This window comes from Taudactylus pleione, unplaced genomic scaffold, assembly GCF_031769625.1.
Source record: "Taudactylus pleione unplaced genomic scaffold, aTauple2 ptg000329l, whole genome shotgun sequence".
In the NCBI taxonomy this organism is placed as follows: Eukaryota; Metazoa; Chordata; class Amphibia; order Anura; family Myobatrachidae; genus Taudactylus; species Taudactylus pleione.
This window is the reverse complement of record NW_028284730.1, coordinates 13074755-13092765: the sequence shown is the minus strand read 5'-3', so window position 1 is coordinate 13092765 and position 18011 is coordinate 13074755. Positions and strand designations below refer to the sequence as shown.

At 49.4% G+C, this 18011-nt stretch overlaps 1 long non-coding RNA gene across 1 annotated transcript in view; it reads left to right on the top strand.

Moving 5' to 3' along the window:
• Positions 1-7730: 7730 nt before the first annotated feature.
• LOC148509380 (uncharacterized) overlaps positions 7731-18011 on the top strand; it is a 246375-nt gene continuing 236094 nt past the window's right edge. Inside the window, exon 1 of the long non-coding RNA XR_015869458.1 lies at positions 7731-7802. This is a non-coding gene — a long non-coding RNA (uncharacterized LOC148509380). The remainder of the gene's footprint in view (positions 7803-18011) is intronic.

Genomic DNA, 18011 nt, shown 5'->3' with positions numbered 1-18011 from the left:
TTGTTACTGTGTTCTGTACAGTGCCGTCAGTGTGCATCTCACACAGTATTATTATTAGTGTTCTGTACAGTGCCACCAGTGCTCATTCCACACAGTATTATTATTAGTGTTCTGTACAGTGCCACCAGTGTGCATCACACACAGCATTATTATTAGTGTTCTGTACAGTGCAGTCAGTGCGCATCACACACAGTATTATTATTAGTGTTCTGTACAGTGCCACCAGTGCTCATCCCACACTGTATTATTATTAGTGTTCTGTACAGTGCCACCAGTGCGCATCCCGCACAGCATTATTATTAGTGTTCTGTACAGTGCCACCAGTGCGCATCCCGCACAGCATTATTATTAGTGTTCTGTACAGTGCCACCAGTGCGCATCTCGCACAGTATTAGTGTTCTGTACAGTGCCACCAATGCGTATCCCACACAGCATTATTATTAGTGTTCTGTACAGTGCCACCAGTGCGCATCACACAGCATTATTATTAGTCTTCTGTACAGTGCCGTCGGTGCGCATCACACACAGCATTATTGTTACTGCGTTCTGTACAGTGCCACCAGTGCGCATCACACACAGTATTATTATTAGTCTTCTGTACAGTGCCACCAGTGCTCATTCCACACAGTATTATTATTAGTGTTCTGTACAGTGCCACCAGTGCGCATCACACAGCATTATTATTAGTCTTCTGTACAGTGCCGTCGGTGCGCATCACACACAGCATTATTGTTACTGCGTTCTGTACAGTGCCACAAGTGCGCATCACACACAGTATTATTATTAGTCTTCTGTACAGTGCCGTCAGTGCGCATCACACACAGCATTATTGTTACTGTGTTCTGTACAGTGCCACCAGTGCTCATCCCACACAGTATTATTATTAGTGTTCTGTACAGTGCCGTCAGTGCGCATCACACACAGTATTATTATTATTAGTGTTCTGTACAGTTCCACCAGTGCTCATCCCACACAGTATTATTATTAGTGTTCTGTACAGTGCCACCAGTGTGCATCACACACAGCAATATTATGTGTTCTGTACAGTGCCACCAGTGCGCATCCCACACAGCATTATTATTAGTGTTCTGTGCAGTGCCACCAGTGCTCATCCCACACAGTATTATTATTAGTGTTCTGTACAGTGCCACCAGTGTGCATCACACACAGCAATATTATGTGTTCTGTACAGTGCCACCAGTGCGCATCCCACACAGCATTATTATTAGTGTTCTGTGCAGTGCCACCAGTGCTCATCCCACACAGTATTATTATTAGTGTTCTGTACAGTGCCACCAGTGTGCATCACACAGCATTATTATTAGTGTTCTGTACAGTGCCACCAGTGCTCATCCTACACAGTATTATTATTGGTGTTCTGTACAGTGCCACCAGTGTGCATCCCACACAGTATTATTATTAGTGTTCTGTACAGTGCCACCAGTGCTCATCCCGCACAGTAGTATTATTAGTGTTCTGTACAGTGCCACCAGTGCGCATCCCGCACAGCATTATTATTAGTGTTCTGTACAGTGCCACCAGTGCGCATCCCGCACAGCATTATTATTAGTGTTCTGTACAGTGCCACCAGTGCGCATCTCGCACAGTATTAGTGTTCTGTACAGTGCCACCAGTGCGTATCCCACACAGCATTATTATTAGTGTTCTGTACAGTGCCACCAGTGTGCATCACACAGCATTATTATTAGTCTTCTGTACAGTGCCGTCAGTGCGCATCACACACAGCATTATTGTTACTGTGTTCTGTACAGTGCCGTCAGTGTGCATCTCACACAGTATTATTATTAGTGTTCTGTACAGTGCCACCAGTGCTCATCCCACACAGTATTATTATTAGTGTTCGGTACAGTGCCACCAGTGCGCATCACACACAGCATTATTATTAGTCTTCTGTACAGTGCCGTCAGTGCGCATCACACACAGCATTATTGTTACTGTGTTCTGTACAGTGCCGTCAGTGTGCATCTCACACAGTATTATTATTAGTGTTCTGTACAGTGCCACCAGTGCTCATTCCACACAGTATTATTATTAGTGTTCTGTACAGTGCCACCAGTGCTCATCCCACACAGTATTATTATTAGTGTTCGGTACAGTGCCACCAGTGCGCATCACACACAGCATTATTATTAGTCTTCTGTACAGTGCCGTCAGTGCGCATCACACACAGCATTATTGTTACTGTGTTCTGTACAGTGCCGTCAGTGTGCATCTCACACAGTATTATTATTAGTGTTCTGTACAGTGCCACCAGTGCTCATTCCACACAGTATTATTATTAGTGTTCTGTACAGTGCCACCAGTGTGCATCACACACAGCATTATTATTAGTGTTCTGTACAGTGCAGTCAGTGCGCATCACACACAGTATTATTATTAGTGTTCTGTACAGTGCCACCAGTGCTCATCCCACACTGTATTATTATTAGTGTTCTGTACAGTGCCACCAGTGCGCATCCCGCACAGCATTATTATTAGTGTTCTGTACAGTGCCACCAGTGCGCATCCCGCACAGCATTATTATTAGTGTTCTGTACAGTGCCACCAGTGCGCATCTCGCACAGTATTAGTGTTCTGTACAGTGCCACCAATGCGTATCCCACACAGCATTATTATTAGTGTTCTGTACAGTGCCACCAGTGCGCATCACACAGCATTATTATTAGTCTTCTGTACAGTGCCGTCGGTGCGCATCACACACAGCATTATTGTTACTGCGTTCTGTACAGTGCCACCAGTGCGCATCACACACAGTATTATTATTAGTCTTCTGTACAGTGCCACCAGTGCTCATTCCACACAGTATTATTATTAGTGTTCTGTACAGTGCCACCAGTGCGCATCACACAGCATTATTATTAGTCTTCTGTACAGTGCCGTCGGTGCGCATCACACACAGCATTATTGTTACTGCGTTCTGTACAGTGCCACAAGTGCGCATCACACACAGTATTATTATTAGTCTTCTGTACAGTGCCGTCAGTGCGCATCACACACAGCATTATTGTTACTGTGTTCTGTACAGTGCCACCAGTGCTCATCCCACACAGTATTATTATTAGTGTTCTGTACAGTGCCGTCAGTGCGCATCACACACAGTATTATTATTATTAGTGTTCTGTACAGTTCCACCAGTGCTCATCCCACACAGTATTATTATTAGTGTTCTGTACAGTGCCACCAGTGTGCATCACACACAGCAATATTATGTGTTCTGTACAGTGCCACCAGTGCGCATCCCACACAGCATTATTATTAGTGTTCTGTGCAGTGCCACCAGTGCTCATCCCACACAGTATTATTATTAGTGTTCTGTACAGTGCCACCAGTGTGCATCACACACAGCAATATTATGTGTTCTGTACAGTGCCACCAGTGCGCATCCCACACAGCATTATTATTAGTGTTCTGTGCAGTGCCACCAGTGCTCATCCCACACAGTATTATTATTAGTGTTCTGTACAGTGCCACCAGTGCGCATCACACACAGTATTATTATTATTAGTGTTCTGTACAGTTCCACCAGTGCTCATCCCACACAGTATTATTATTAGTGTTCTGTACAGTGCCACCAGTGTGCATCACACACAGCAATATTATGTGTTCTGTACAGTGCCACCAGTGCGCATCCCACACAGCATTATTATTAGTGTTCTGTGCAGTGCCACCAGTGCTCATCCCACACAGTATTATTATTAGTGTTCTGTACAGTGCCACCAGTGTGCATCACACACAGCAATATTATGTGTTCTGTACAGTGCCACCAGTGCGCATCCCACACAGCATTATTATTAGTGTTCTGTGCAGTGCCACCAGTGCTCATCCCACACAGTATTATTATTAGTGTTCTGTACAGTGCCACCAGTGTGCAGCACACAGCCTTATTATTAGTCTTCTGTACAGCGCCGCACTGAGACAATGTCGGCACAATATGTCATTTGCGGCCAAATCATAACAACATGTCTATGCACGGCATATGGGCAGGAGTGATGTCAGCACTCCAAATATTTGTGTTGTTACTGATCATGTCTATGTACGGCATATGGGCAGTGGTAATGTGAGCACCCCCATTAATTGTGTTGTTACTGATCATGTCTATGTATGGTATATGGGCTTGGGTAATTTGAGCACCCCCATTAGTTGTAATTAGTAAGGGGAAATAGCTGCCTTCCCAGATAGCCACTCTCCACCCACCCATTTATGTCTCAGTATTAAATAACAAAGCGGTGGGGGGCATTTCCAGTCTGGGTACAATGCATGATGTGTATAGTTGGTAAGGATGCAGAAACCAGTGAAGAGCACAGAATACAGCGCTGACACGTACATTTGTTGTGTTGAGCAGGTTATTCTGAACCTGTGTGAGGTAGACAGATCATTACACCTATCCATTGTGACATGACCACCACATACAAAGCAAGCATTATTCTGTGGTTCTAACTTCCCCTAAGCACACTTTATTTCAATCTTTATCTCATTTGGGTCTGATGGATAAACTGCTCTATTGCCCCCCTGTTTGGCACCTAAATTTATAATAGCATGTATAGTATAGTATAGTATAGTATAGTATATATCTAATCCACCATGTAGGCAGCACTTCTCATAATACACTCTATGTAGAAACGCAGGTGCCCTCCATGTGAAACACCCAGTGGGGCTCAACAATATAACCTTTACCATCCGGTGGTACTCGAGCAGACACAATAATTGTATGCAGTGTAGACCGACGTTTCAATGTTTTAATAACATTTACTCAGGGTGCACCCTGAGGAAAATTTTATTAAAACATTGAAACATCGATATACACTTGTATCTGCAAATATTCTTGTATCTGGATAGAGTGCCGCGGGATGGTAGTGATTATATAATATTACATATATACTGTATATAGTACCATAATAATGGTACGTGTAAGTGTTGTTTGAACTTATGGAAAAGATCAACACCGCACAGTGGTTAGCATTGCAGGGTTGTGAGTTAAATTCCCTACTGTGGAGTTTGTATCTTCTCCCTGTGTTTTTGTGGGTTTTCCCCCCACACTCCAAAAACAGACTGGCAGGTGAAATGGATTCTGCCAACATGAACAGCTGTACGCACACTGTGTTAGAGAATGTAGACTCTAAGCTCCACTGATCCTCAATAAATGTCCAATGCTGTCATTTAAGTGATACAAGGAGAGTACCCATTGAAGATCAGCACTGGTACACGCTGTTACACTCCACCTAGTACAGCAGATTGGACGACAGGACTCCAATACTCCAATGCCATTGTATCCGAAATCAGGTAACGGTGTAAGATTACCCAAAGCGCATTACACATAATCACATTTTCTTTTTTTTTCCCCACAATGTACACTATTGTTGTCTTGCTCAATGTATTTCTTACCATTGGACATATTATATCCACCTTCCGGAAGGGTATGCAGTCGGGAAACCGGCTGCCTTAATACTGACAGACGGCTTCCCGGCTGCTTTATCCTGGCGTGGGATAAATGACCGGCGTCTATATCTAGACGCCTGTCATTTACCCAACGCCAGGAGACCGGCGCCCGGCATCCTGTTTGGAGGGATGCCGGGAGCCGCGGGCGGACAACAGCGGGGGAGCGTTAGGTTTAGGGCACTTAAGGGGGACTTAGGGTTAGCCCCCCCCGGGAGGGTTAGAGTTAGGCTAGGGGAAAGGTGGGGTTAGGGTTAGGCACCCCCGGGGGGATTTAGGCTTAGGCAGCGGGGAAGGGGGGGGTTAGGGTTAGGGTTAGGGGGTTAGGTTAGTTTATACTTACCTTAGGGACGATCGGGATTTCCAGCGCTGTCAGGCTTCTGGTGCCGAGCTCTGCTGATCTGTCGGGCGGCCGCTGCCGGGAATCGAACTGCTGGCCATGCGGATGCCGGGATTCCATACCGATTCATCTACAAGCGCTCTCTCAAATTATGGTGTTGGAAGATGTAGCATTTTTTACCTATATTCTATTACAAAATGTTATGTAAGAAAATTACCTCCTGTTTACCCAATTAGATTTTAGAGATATTTAGTACTTAGCAAGAAATATTTAAATAATTTCACGACAAGGGCCACCATTACAGACAGACTTAATGTAAGCCAGTGCACAATCCCCAACCCCCCTCCCCTGCAAGCTGCAGCATGGAAAATTGCCTTACCTGGGGGAAAGCTATATAAATTGCTTTACACTGACCCCATCTCCTCTTCTACTACATGTGGCAGCTGAGCTGTCCTGGTCACAGCAGTCAATGCGGAATCCTCTCTGGCCAGTATCCTCCTCTGTGTGATGCACAGCTCCACCACAAGCTCTTCTTGACCGTCAGCAAGCGAGCGCACACGGCCTGGCGTCATGACATCACGCACTCGTACATGGGCTGATTCACGATTGGGCTAACACACAGGGGAGGCAGAGCTCTGGAGCAATAAAGTTGAGGCCCCCATACATGGTGCAATTGGGGATCCGACGTCCGACATATCGGGCGGTCCACACACGCGTGCGATCGGGTGGCCAACCGTCTGGTATGCCAGCTCCCCCCTGTCTCACCCGCATAGCAATCCATGGGATCGCACATCACATCCCCTGATCTCATGGTCCTGCAGACAGATCAGGGGTTGCGATGGATGACCCCGCGGGAGCGCGCTCAGCCCGATATCGCAGGCAAATCGCATCAATCAGTCGGATCGCCTGCTAAATCGCCTTGCATATGGGGGCCTTTAAACTGGTCCTCCAGGTCCGGTGCAGCCAAACAGACAATACTGTGCGATCCTGACCAGGCGCCACGGGCAGCCATTCATTAAATAAGATGGATCTGGTGCACCCCCAGACCACCCTCCAGTTCTGCCTATGCAGGTAACTCTTTTGGGAGTGATGGGGACTACCCAAAAAATCAAGATCCTTCACCTTCTAGGAGAGTAGGTATGTGCCTTAGCCTCGCCCCTGTTATCGGTCCTACCCAGCCTGTGTTCGGTAGTAATGCTATGGCATGCCGCTGTTGTGTATTGTACTTATGCCCATTGACTGTGCGCCGGGCTGAGGGGCACACAGCACCCCCCTCCCCAGCACGCGGCACTGCAAATGTTTTTATTTTTTTCTAAGGGGGTGTGGCCACATCTCCCACGATTAGGCCATGCCCCCTGTACCCTGGGCTTGGCGCGGCTCTCGGCGGCCCTGCGCATGCGCAGCAATCCGGGCACATAGCAGGGACAGGCTCCTTTCAGAGCCCCTGTCCCTGCGTGTTCCAGATGATACATCCCAGCGCTATGATTGCATTTTGCAATACGATCAGGGGCAGTAATGTCATTCACCGATTGAATTGCAAATGTGATCATTCATAAATGGGCCCCACAGTATGGCCGCTGGGGACTTCTCATGTGATAAAAAATAGAACGATACCTTTATGTTCAAAAACCTCCATACTACATAATGCTGCAATCCTTCAAAAACAGCTTATATGTTATATTAATACGTTAATAAATAGGCCTCCTGTGTGACTAAAGCTAGACATATATAAGCAGCTGCAACTCTTTATGTCGGGGTATTTAGTAAATACTTTTGTTAATCTAAACTAAACATAACATGTATGTTTAACTAGTCCTTGTCTAACAGAAGTATAATTCGAACACTCACTTCAAGTTTTGCATCCAACCACTTGATGGCGCTGTAGTGCGCTGATTTTATTTACCCAGCCAGCACCAAGTCCAGCAGTTCTGATCGTGGCCACCACGTGTCCTCTGTTTGCCTGGATTGAGGTTGCTGTGCTGTGCTGTGCTGTGCTGTGTGTATACAGGTTTGTCTTATTCATATTCTGCCAGCCTGACTCCATTTCGCAATACTTTTCCTATTTATTTAACTCTAATAACTTTGGATTAGTTATTGTTGACAATGGGTTCAGCATCAGTCCTTTTTTCTCACGGCAATAACCTGTGCTCAGTGTGCTGATAAACTAATTGGGAGAAGGACACAGTCAAGATGAGTCACTGTGTTATGTGGTCACATATTCTAACTAGCACATGCTGCAAAGCCTTTCCTGGGGACTTACTGGTAGAAAATTAGTTTTAGGTTCTTTGGGCATTTATAAAGTGAAACAGAACATATCAATTTTTATACAGTACAAGCCTAGCTGCACTAGTATGTGTGTATTATATAGTATTCATTGTATTTACATTGTTTGGCCGGGATGTACTAAGGTTGACCATTCCCCCAGTCACCGCAACCTTACTAATCGCATATGCCCTTTGCGAAGCAGCTGACGCCGGGTGACTGGGTCTACGTGGGAAGATTAGGAGGACCCAGGAGGAGCGCAGGCCGGCGACCATAGAGTGCAGGTGGGTGGGGGCCAGCGCTGGGCGGCGGTGAAGTGTTGGGTGTGGGGTGCGGTAAGAAGCCCATAGGCTTCTATAGGGTAACGCCAGGTTTTTCTGGCTTTACCCTCTGCACTGATCAAAGTGTGGCCGGGGCGTAGTACATATGGAAATGCGGTAAAAACCCTGTTTTCAGGGTTTTTACCGCATTTTTCTTTTAGTACATGCCGGCCTTTGTTTGCAGTATTTTAGCTTCTAAAACACGCCCATTGCCCACCCTCTAGAGGCAGCCATTATGTGGGCTGAACCAGTCCTCATAAGAATGCAGAGCTTGGTGACCGTGATGTTGCTGGATCCCAAGTCACAACATTGATGAGACAATTCATGACCCAGAGCAGGCCCCTCCAACCTGAGGCTCTCCACTGTTGTGAAACTACAAGTCCCAGCATACCCTCCCACCGCACAGCTGGTCAAGCATGCTGGGACTTGTAGTTTCACAACAGCTGGAGAGCCTCAGGTTGACCAGGCCTGACCCAGTGTAAGGGGCTTTGCCACATAACCCCTTGGGGTGGGTCCAGCACTTTGGAAGTACCAGGTTGCCCCCAGAACCCCTTCACATAAAGCACCACCTTAGGGATGGCCATAGGTGGTATGAAACTATGCAAGGTCATGCCAGCGATGGTTCCTACCATCAAAGTTTTGCACATGCGCGTTGTGGATTCCCAAATCCTTCCTCGCACACAACAGCGAGTGCACTAGTGCCGCCTTGCCCACTGATGAATGAGTGTGTGGGTGAGGCTGCTGACTGGCAGCTGAGGCTGTCAAGTCAGCACACAGCTAAAAGATTAGGGATGAGAGGGGCAATGGCAGGCCAGTGGTGGGTAACAGCAGCACTGATGAACTATTACAGCACAACACGCACTGTATGTATAAGGCTGCCTTAAGCAATGCTGTGCGCTGCCTGGAGGACTTGGCTCTGCATCGCAGGGCTACTAGGCTGACAGGCTAGTAGCTCTGCGCTTCAGTGCAAGTATAAAATGAAAACCATTGGCTGGCAGGCCCATGGCTACCATAGATGCTGTGAAACTATTTGATTCTTCTCCATAAATGATAAAACCACCGGTCATCAAGTGATAACCATCGTTCATCCCTACACCATCTGCACCTGGTATTTGGGGCATTGAAGTAACATCATTCAGTGGGACATTTCTACTTCAGGGTCCATAGGGTATCCACAGGATACCTTGGGGTATAGGTGTGACGTCAGTCGCAGGGCACCAAAGAGTTAAGCTTTCAGCCTCCCAGGATGCACTAGGTCCCCCTCCTATACCCCGCCCCCGGGCCAAGGCACCTCAGTTTAGTTTGGTGCCCGGCCGGAGTCGGGTGCACCTGTTGGAGTGGGGGCTAGAAGAGCCCCTGAAGCTTTTTCTTCATGCAGCTGTGGCTGCACATCTGGATGAACAGCATGGACAGTCAGTCCTGACGTCCATGCTGTCTTCCCTACACCCCGCCGGTACCAGAACGCCGGTACTGATCCGGGGATGCTGGTGGGCGTCTGGGGTCACAGCTAGCGGTGACCCCAGATGCTCCGGACCATGGCCGGATTCAAGGGGGACAGAGGTAAGCAGCGGGGTCCCGCGGTGGGTCCCCGCTGATCACATGGTCCTAAGTCCCCAGGCAGGGGGCTCCCTGGGGACTGGCTGCAGCGTGGAGCCAGGCGACCAACCTGCGCTTCCACTACCCCCTGGGACAGCGGACCGCAGCAGAGCGGTAGCGCTGCGGCGTCCCAGGGGTTAAATGCATGCCAGGGGAGCGCGCCTTCCCTGTCTCACAGCCGGCGCCTCCCCCGCTGCACACAGCCCTCTCTGCACTGTGCTGACTGGTCCTGTGTCAGCGCTCCTCCCCCAGGCCAGCTTCTCTCTGCTCCTCGGCGGCCATCTTCTCTGCAACGCATGGTGAACGATGCTGGAAGTCTGGAAGGAAGCATCGTGGTCTGGGTCCCCCCGCATACCTCTCCTCCGCTGTGGCTCAGGTCTGTGTATGCAGCGCTGTGTCCTACCAGGCCCTGTGTCTGTGTAGTTGAGTGATCAGCGCTGTTAGTGCAGGAATTGTTATTTCTCTGCATTGTATGTGACTGTGCTAGCGCTGCCTGTAACTTTTCTTCTCTAAACTGTCAGCTTTATTACTGTCCCTGTTCTTTCTGCTAAAGCCCTTGCGGTGCGGTGCTGCAGGGTGGTCTCTCGCCTATTTAATACTTAATTGGTGATAGAGGTCACATACGTGGTGCCATCATGTCTGAAAGTGATTTTCCCCTCCGGCTACAGTGTACCACGTGCAAAGTACCGTTAGCGGAGGGGGAGGGTAGCGCGGAGGGCCTTTGCCGGCAGTGTTTGTCCATGGCGCGGCCTATTACGGTTACAGCACCGGTACAGGAGCCGCCCTGGGCTTGTTTCGCTCAGGCGTTAACAGCTTTAGTGGGCCAGTTAGCTCCGCAGCCCGCGTTTACTCCGATGGGTTTGTCCCAGCAGTCTGTGGTGTCGTCACCCATGCAGGGGTTCCCACGACAATTGGTGGTACCCCACAGTCTCCCTATTTCCCCGCTCCCGGGTTCTCAGGAGCCAGCGTGGGTTAACTCCCTGACGAGTTCTGTACAGCACTTGTCGGATGTGTTGCAAGGGGAGTCTGTGATGCGGCCTCATAAAAGGCCGGTGGCGTCTCTGTCCGCTCCTTATGAGGATGACGAAGGGACGTCTGATGATGGGGAGATTCTGGATCCTTACGATCAGGAACCTTTCCATACTAAGGACGCTGATGCTAAGTCCAAAGTATATATTCCTGGACTTATTCGGGCGGTCCGCACAGCCTTGGTGATTGAGGACGAAGTTCCCCCAGCGGCTAAATCTAAGTATGCCTTTTTCAAAGATGTGAAGGGCGATGCCACAGTCTTTCCTCTTTCGGGTCAGTTGGTGGACCATTTAGAGGAGGCGTGGAAACAACCTGGCAAAAGATACCAGCCGCAGAGACGCCTGGCGGTGGCTTATCCGTTCGCGGATAATTATTTTGCTAAGTGTGAATCCCCTCCACAGGTGGATTCTCACGTGACCCGTCTTGTCCGTAGTGCCACATTGCCGATGCCATCCATGTCCTCCCTTAAGGATGCTACGGACCGCAAGGTAGAAATCTGCCTGAAGTCCACTTATTCCCTTGCAGGGGGGGCAGCACGGCCGGCTATGGCCATTTGCTGGGTTGCCAGAGCGATGGAGCGCTGGGCGGATTCATTAGAGGCTTCTTTTGAATCCGACTGTCCGGCCGAACAGGCGGAGTTGATTGGCAATCTCCGTGATTCGGCCACCTACATCAACGAGGCGGCTCTAGACATTAGTACTCTGGTGTCTAGAATTTCTTCAGCAGCGGTAGCTGCTCGTCGCACCTTGTGGCTGCGATCCTGGAAGGCGGACGCAGATCCAAGAAAGGTCTGGAAGCGTTGCCGTTTACCGGAGAAGTTCTCTTCGGTCCGGATCTGGATAAGATTGTGGCCACGCTGGCGGCAGCCAAATCTGCTTGTCTCCCGTCGGCCGCTGCTCCTTCTGGTTCTGGACCATCGTCCTTTCGGTCATCTAGGGCCCAGGGCAGGCCCAAACCACAGTCGTTTCCTCGACAGGCTGGCCCTAAGAAATCGGTCAAGCCCCGGAAACAGGCATGGAGTACCAGACGTCCGGCCCCCAAGCCAGATGACAAGCCTGCGGCCTGACGGTCCGGGTCTCCCCTTGGGGGATCCCAGGGTGGGAGGCCGCCTGCTGCAGTTCTCCCGGTGTTGGTCGTTCACTACGACAGACACTTGGGTTCTGGAGGTGGTCTCTCACGGGTACGCCCTCTCCTTCCGGCACAGACCCCCGGCTCGATTCTTCACCACGGGTCTACCATCAGACCGGAACAAGGCTACGGAGCTGCGGAAGGTATTGCACACTATGCTCCAGGCTGGAGTTATAGTGCCTGTTCCATTCTCCCAGAGGGGCCAGGGTTTCTATTCAAATCTATTTTTGGTACAGAAACCCAATGGGTCATATCGTCCGATTCTCAACCTCAAAGCACTCAACAAGTCTTTGCGGGTCCCGAAGTTTCGGATGGAGACCCTACGGTCCATCATTCTGGCGCTGGAACCTGGGGACTACATGGTGTCATTGGACATACAGGACGCTATGGCGGTCATGGCGGCTTCTCTGCGGCTGCAAGGAGTCCGCATGTTGCCGTACTTGGACGACCTGTTATTGGTGGCAGGATCTCCAGAGCTCCTGTTACACCACTTGGACCTGACCATTGCACTGCTGCAACGGCACGGCTGGCTAATCAACTGGCAGAAGTCCACTCAAATCCCGTCTCGGAGGATTCTGCATCTTGGAGCCTTATTGGACTCGGGACAGCAAAGGATCTTCGTGACGGAGGACAAGATCTCTGCTTTACAGTCAAGGGTGCGCAGTTGTCTGCACAGCCGCCGGGTGTCCTTACACTCGGCGATGAGGTTACTGGGCTCCATGGTGTCGGTGTTCGACATGGTGGAATACGCCCAGTTTCACTCCAGACCTCTGCAGCACCTGATCCTGTCCAAGTGGAACGGGCTGCCTCAGTCTCTGAAGTTCCAGACGATTGTGCTCACCCCGGAGGTTCGCCTGTCCCTTGCGTGGTGGTTAAAGACGACCCACCTCAACAAGGGACGTCCGTTCTGGGTTCCAAATTGGGTACTGTTGACAACGGACGCCAGTCTTCGGGGCTGGGGAGCAGTTTCGGGTCCACACTTGTTCCAGGGCAGGTGGACACCGACAGAAGCGGAGCTTCCAATAAATATCTTGGAACTCCGTGCGGTCTTCAATGCTCTCCTGCAGGCACAGCGGTTTCTCCAGGGTCACCCGGTGCAGGTCCAGTCGGACAATGCTACCACCGTGGCCTACATAAACAGGCAAGGAGGAACTCGCAGTCGGGCGGCTCTCGTAGAGGTCTCTCGGATCCTGGTTTGGGCGGAGCGCAATCTTCCGGCCATATCAGCGGTCTTCATCCCGGGAGTGCTAAATTGGGAGGCGGACTTTCTAAGTCGCCAGGACGTTCATCCGGGGGAATGGTCCCTGCACCCGGACGTTTTTCAACTACTGGTGGACAGGTGGGGTCTTCCAGAAATCGACCTCATGGCGTCCCGGCACAACAACAAGTTGCCGGTGTACGGGTCTCGCACAAGAGACGAAGGGGCGTCTCTGGTGGATGCTCTGTCCGTCCGGTGGACGTTCAGGTTCGCATACCTGTTCCCTCCGGTCTCCCTTCTTCCACGGGTAATCCGGAAATTCAAACAGGAAGGAGGGACGCTCCTGTTGATAGCTCCCGCGTGGCCCAGACGGCACTGGTTCTCAGACCTTCAGGGTCTGTCCGTGGACAGTCCTCTGCAGTTGCCGCTACGACCGGACCTTCTGTCTCAGGGTCCTTGTCTTCACCCGGACCTGACTCGGCTGTCTTTGGCGGCGTGGCTGTTGAGACGGCCATGCTGAGGTCCTGGGGGTTTTCCAGCTCTGTGGTGCGTACCATGTTACGAGCTCGGAAACCGTCTTCCGCGAGGATATACCATCGCGTGTGGCATACGTTCTTCCAGTGGTGTCGACCGAGAGGTTATGCACCGCGGGAGTTTCGTCTGTCTCGGATTCTCGCCTTCCTGCAAGCGGGACTAGATCATGGGCTTCGCCTTGCTTCTTTGAAGGTACAGGTTTCGGCCCTATCTGTCTGGTTTCACCGTAGGATTGCTACAATCCCGGATGTGCGCACCTTTATGCAAGGTGTTCTCCGTATTCAGCCGCCCTTTGTTCCACCTGTGGCGCCTTGGGATTTGGCTGTGGTCCTGAGGGCTCTCCAAGGACCGCCGTTTGAACCACTGGGCTCAGTGGATATTAAATGGCTAACAGCTAAGACTGTTTTCCTTCTGGCCGTTGCTTCAGCCAGACGTGTTTCTGAGTTAGGGGCTCTTTCTTGTAGACCCCCTTTCTTGGTTTTTCATGGGAACAGGGCAGTGCTCCGCACTCGGCCCGAGTTTCTTCCCAAAGTTGTTTCCCAGTTTCATGTTAACGAGGTAATAGTTGTTCCGGCCTTTAACTCACCGGGTCTTTCCGTGGGTGAGGCCTCTTTGGATGTTGTGCGGGCCTTAAGGACTTATGTTGACCGCACTTCTTTGTTTAGGAAGTCGGACGCTTTGTTGTCCTCTATGGCTTCTGTAAAAAGGGTTGGCCTGCTTCAAAGCAAACTTTGGCAGCCTGGATCCGTATGGCTATTTCTGAAGCTTATCTTCATGAAGGCCTACCGGTCCCTCCTTCTCTGAAGGCTCATTCCACTAGGTCTGTGGGTCCTTCATGGGCAGCTCGACGTGGTGCCTCGGCAGTTCAGATCTGCAAGGCTGCTACGTGGTCTTCTGTCCATACCTTCGTGAGGTATTACAGGTTTGACACCTTCGCCTCTCAGGATGCTTCCTTCGGGCGGCGGATTCTCCTTTCTGCACAGGAGCGTCCCCACCCTTAAAGGATACTGCTTTGGGACATCCCCAAGGTATCCTGTGGATACCCTATGGACCCTGAAGTAGAAAATATGAGATATGGTAAGAACTTACCCTTGTTATCTCTATTTCTACGAAGTCCATAGGGTTCCACAGGACTCCCGCCCTGTCGCACCTGTGCTGCAGATGGGCTTTGCTCTGGTCACCGGTTTTCCGTCTCCCTCTGGTGAGAATGTGATTCTTGTATGTGTCCAGATCTTTGTTCTCTCTCTTCCTTCTCCTCCTCCGGCCTATGGCTTGGTAACTAACTGAGGTGCCTTGGCCCGGGGGCGGGGTATAGGAGGGGGACCTAGTGCATCCTGGGAGGCTGAAAGCTTAACTCTTTGGTGCCCTGCGACTGACGTCACACCTATACCCCAAGGTATCCTGTGGAACCCTATGGACTTCGTAGAAATAGAGATAACAAGGGTAAGTTCTTACCATATCTCATATTATCTCCCAACTGTTACAGAATCCTAGAATCAGGACTGTCCCTCCAAATCAGGACATTTGGGAGATATGAAGTGAAAAGTTGTAAAGTCTTTCAGGTCTAGGTGAATAGTGAAACTTGCTTTCATAGTCTTATTACTTGCACTGACAGATACAGTCTAATTGCTGCTCCGTTGCTGTAGTTCTTTGTAAATTTTGCACCTAACTGCAATGTTAGTAATGGAGCCTTACTGTGTTTTGTCCTCCAATTACTGTGTGTTCTCCTCCAATTATCCTTATTCCTATTGATAGTAAATTAGCGGTCACTGTGTACACTGACTAAACACAGTAGTGACACCTATGACTGCCCTCCAGCTGTACTACTAAGCCCTAAACACTGTGATTTCTATGTAAAACAGACACTTATAACATTTTGGGAGTTTTAACAAACCAGAGAAACGCCTCAGATGTCTTACGCTATTTAATGAGACCACAGATTAAATAGCATATAACAGACCATTGCCCTGTTTCAGAGCCGGACGCTCTGAAATAGCGCTCGCTCTGAATCAGGGCGTTTTATGTGTTTTTGGTAACCACCCACAGCTATTGCGAGCGGCCAGGATGGTGGTCGTGATGGTCAAGACCATCACGACCATCGGGCTTGCGACGAGACCCTTGTGGTAGAGTCTCGTGGCCGCAAGCCCCAGAGAGCTTCTGGCTCTAATAGAGCCGGAAGCTCTCCCACTGACATCACTGGTGATGTCAGAGGGGCCGCCCACAAACGGCAGGCATTCGCATGGGAACGCCTCCGTTTGTGAAGCCACCCTCCCGCCACGCCTCCAAAACAGTGTGAGCTGTCGACAGCCGCCCCCTCTTGGTGTGAGACCCGGAGCGACGAGAGCGCCCGTTGCTAGCCGGGTCTTGCGCACGTCGGAGTCGGCTCTGGCGTGCGCATGCGCAGTGGCCTAACATCGACCTGCTCGCGTGCGCATAGCACTTGCGAGCGGGCCTGAATCAGGCCCCATGTTCTTGTTGAAGAAGTGATGTAAATGTTATTTAGACCAGAGTTTCCCAAACTCTGCCCTCAAGGCCCCCTAACAATCCAGGTTTTAAGGATATTCATGTTTGTGCACAGATGGTGTTATCAAATTGACTGAGGTACTAATTAAGTCACCTGGGCTTAAGCATGGATATCCTTAAAACCTGGACTGTGAATTGAGGAATGAGTTTGGGAACCACTGATTAAAACCATTGTGATTAGTATGTAATGCTCAATATAAATTATGAATTTGTTGAAGTGATTCCACTCAATTCTTATTGTCTATGTGTAACAGTCCGCAGTGTCAGACAGTGGATATAACAGGGCAGACATAAATCATGGACTTAGGAGGGAGACCATATAAATTCACCAGAGGAAGGAAAGGATAGGAAGTGTTGTGCACAATTGTGAGAGTACATTCTAGTGGTTGAGACCTGGGGGTAAATTTACTAAAGTGAGAGTTTTTAGAAGTGAGTTTTAAAAGTGATGTTGCCAATAGCAACCAATCAGATTCTAGCTATTATTTTCTAGAAGGTGCTAGTTAAATGTTAAGTAGAATCTGATTGGTTGCTATTGGCAACATCATTTTTAAAACTCACTTCTAAAAACTCTCACTTTAGTAAATTTACCCCCTGGAATGAGTGGATTTTGGCTGAATTGTGAGTAAGAAAATTGCGTATTCATTTAATATTTAGCTTGAGGTGGCAGGATTAGAGATCTATAAAGATTATCCAGAAAGAACTGTGTGAGCTCTCCTTCTGTCCTGTTGACATGTAGCATTATTATTGCAGATGCAGCGTTAATGTATGCTAAGTGTGCACTGTATCTTACATACTGGGGCAGATTCAATTACCTCCCAGGTTAAGTGCCCAGAGCTATTCAATCACTGCACACGGTAAGCCCGCGACTAGCCCTGAGGGTGCATTTAAAGGAGATTTTTGCTACAGAAATCCGCATTAACTAGTCCTTCCGGGGCTAGTTACGGGCTGTAACTGCATAGCGCCATAGTGGCACTTAACTGGGCAGCTATGGCTCACCGCAGGAAATACCTCAATAGCACCGGGCACTACCCAGGAGCTAAACCCTCAGGTAAGTCCCACAGCTAATTGAATCTGCCCCACTAATCTCAGAGATTATCCTTTGTGGACATAGCCTACCACATTAGACTCGCCCAAGGGCAGCCAAACCGTAAACTACAAGGAAAGGCACCTGGTTTGGGGGAGTTCCAATGGAAGAAATGAAGTAATTGCAGCAATGCTGTTTCAGTAAACGGTTATCACAGACAAAGATGTACTAAGAGAAATGAGAGCTTCACAATTAAAGAAGCAATAAACCGTATCCCATCTGTATATTGTGATAAATACACCCAACAAATCATTTTTGATTGTAATAGAACATAAAGGGGCTTATTCTCCTTTTGAGAGCAAAAAAAAAAAAAGTGAGTAACCTTGTTCAGCTAACAGTCGCGCGCCTGGCACTTCAGTCAGAGAATGCCGGTTACCGCGCTTTAACACCCAGGTTAAGTCGCGATAACCGGCATTCTCAGACTTAACCCATTCCCGACGATGCTAACAGCTCGTAGAATTAAATAGCTGCAGGAGATCCCTCTCGCGGCTATTCAACATCGCACTGAATTGAATTCGGCCCTTTTCTTTGCTTTGCTCCCAA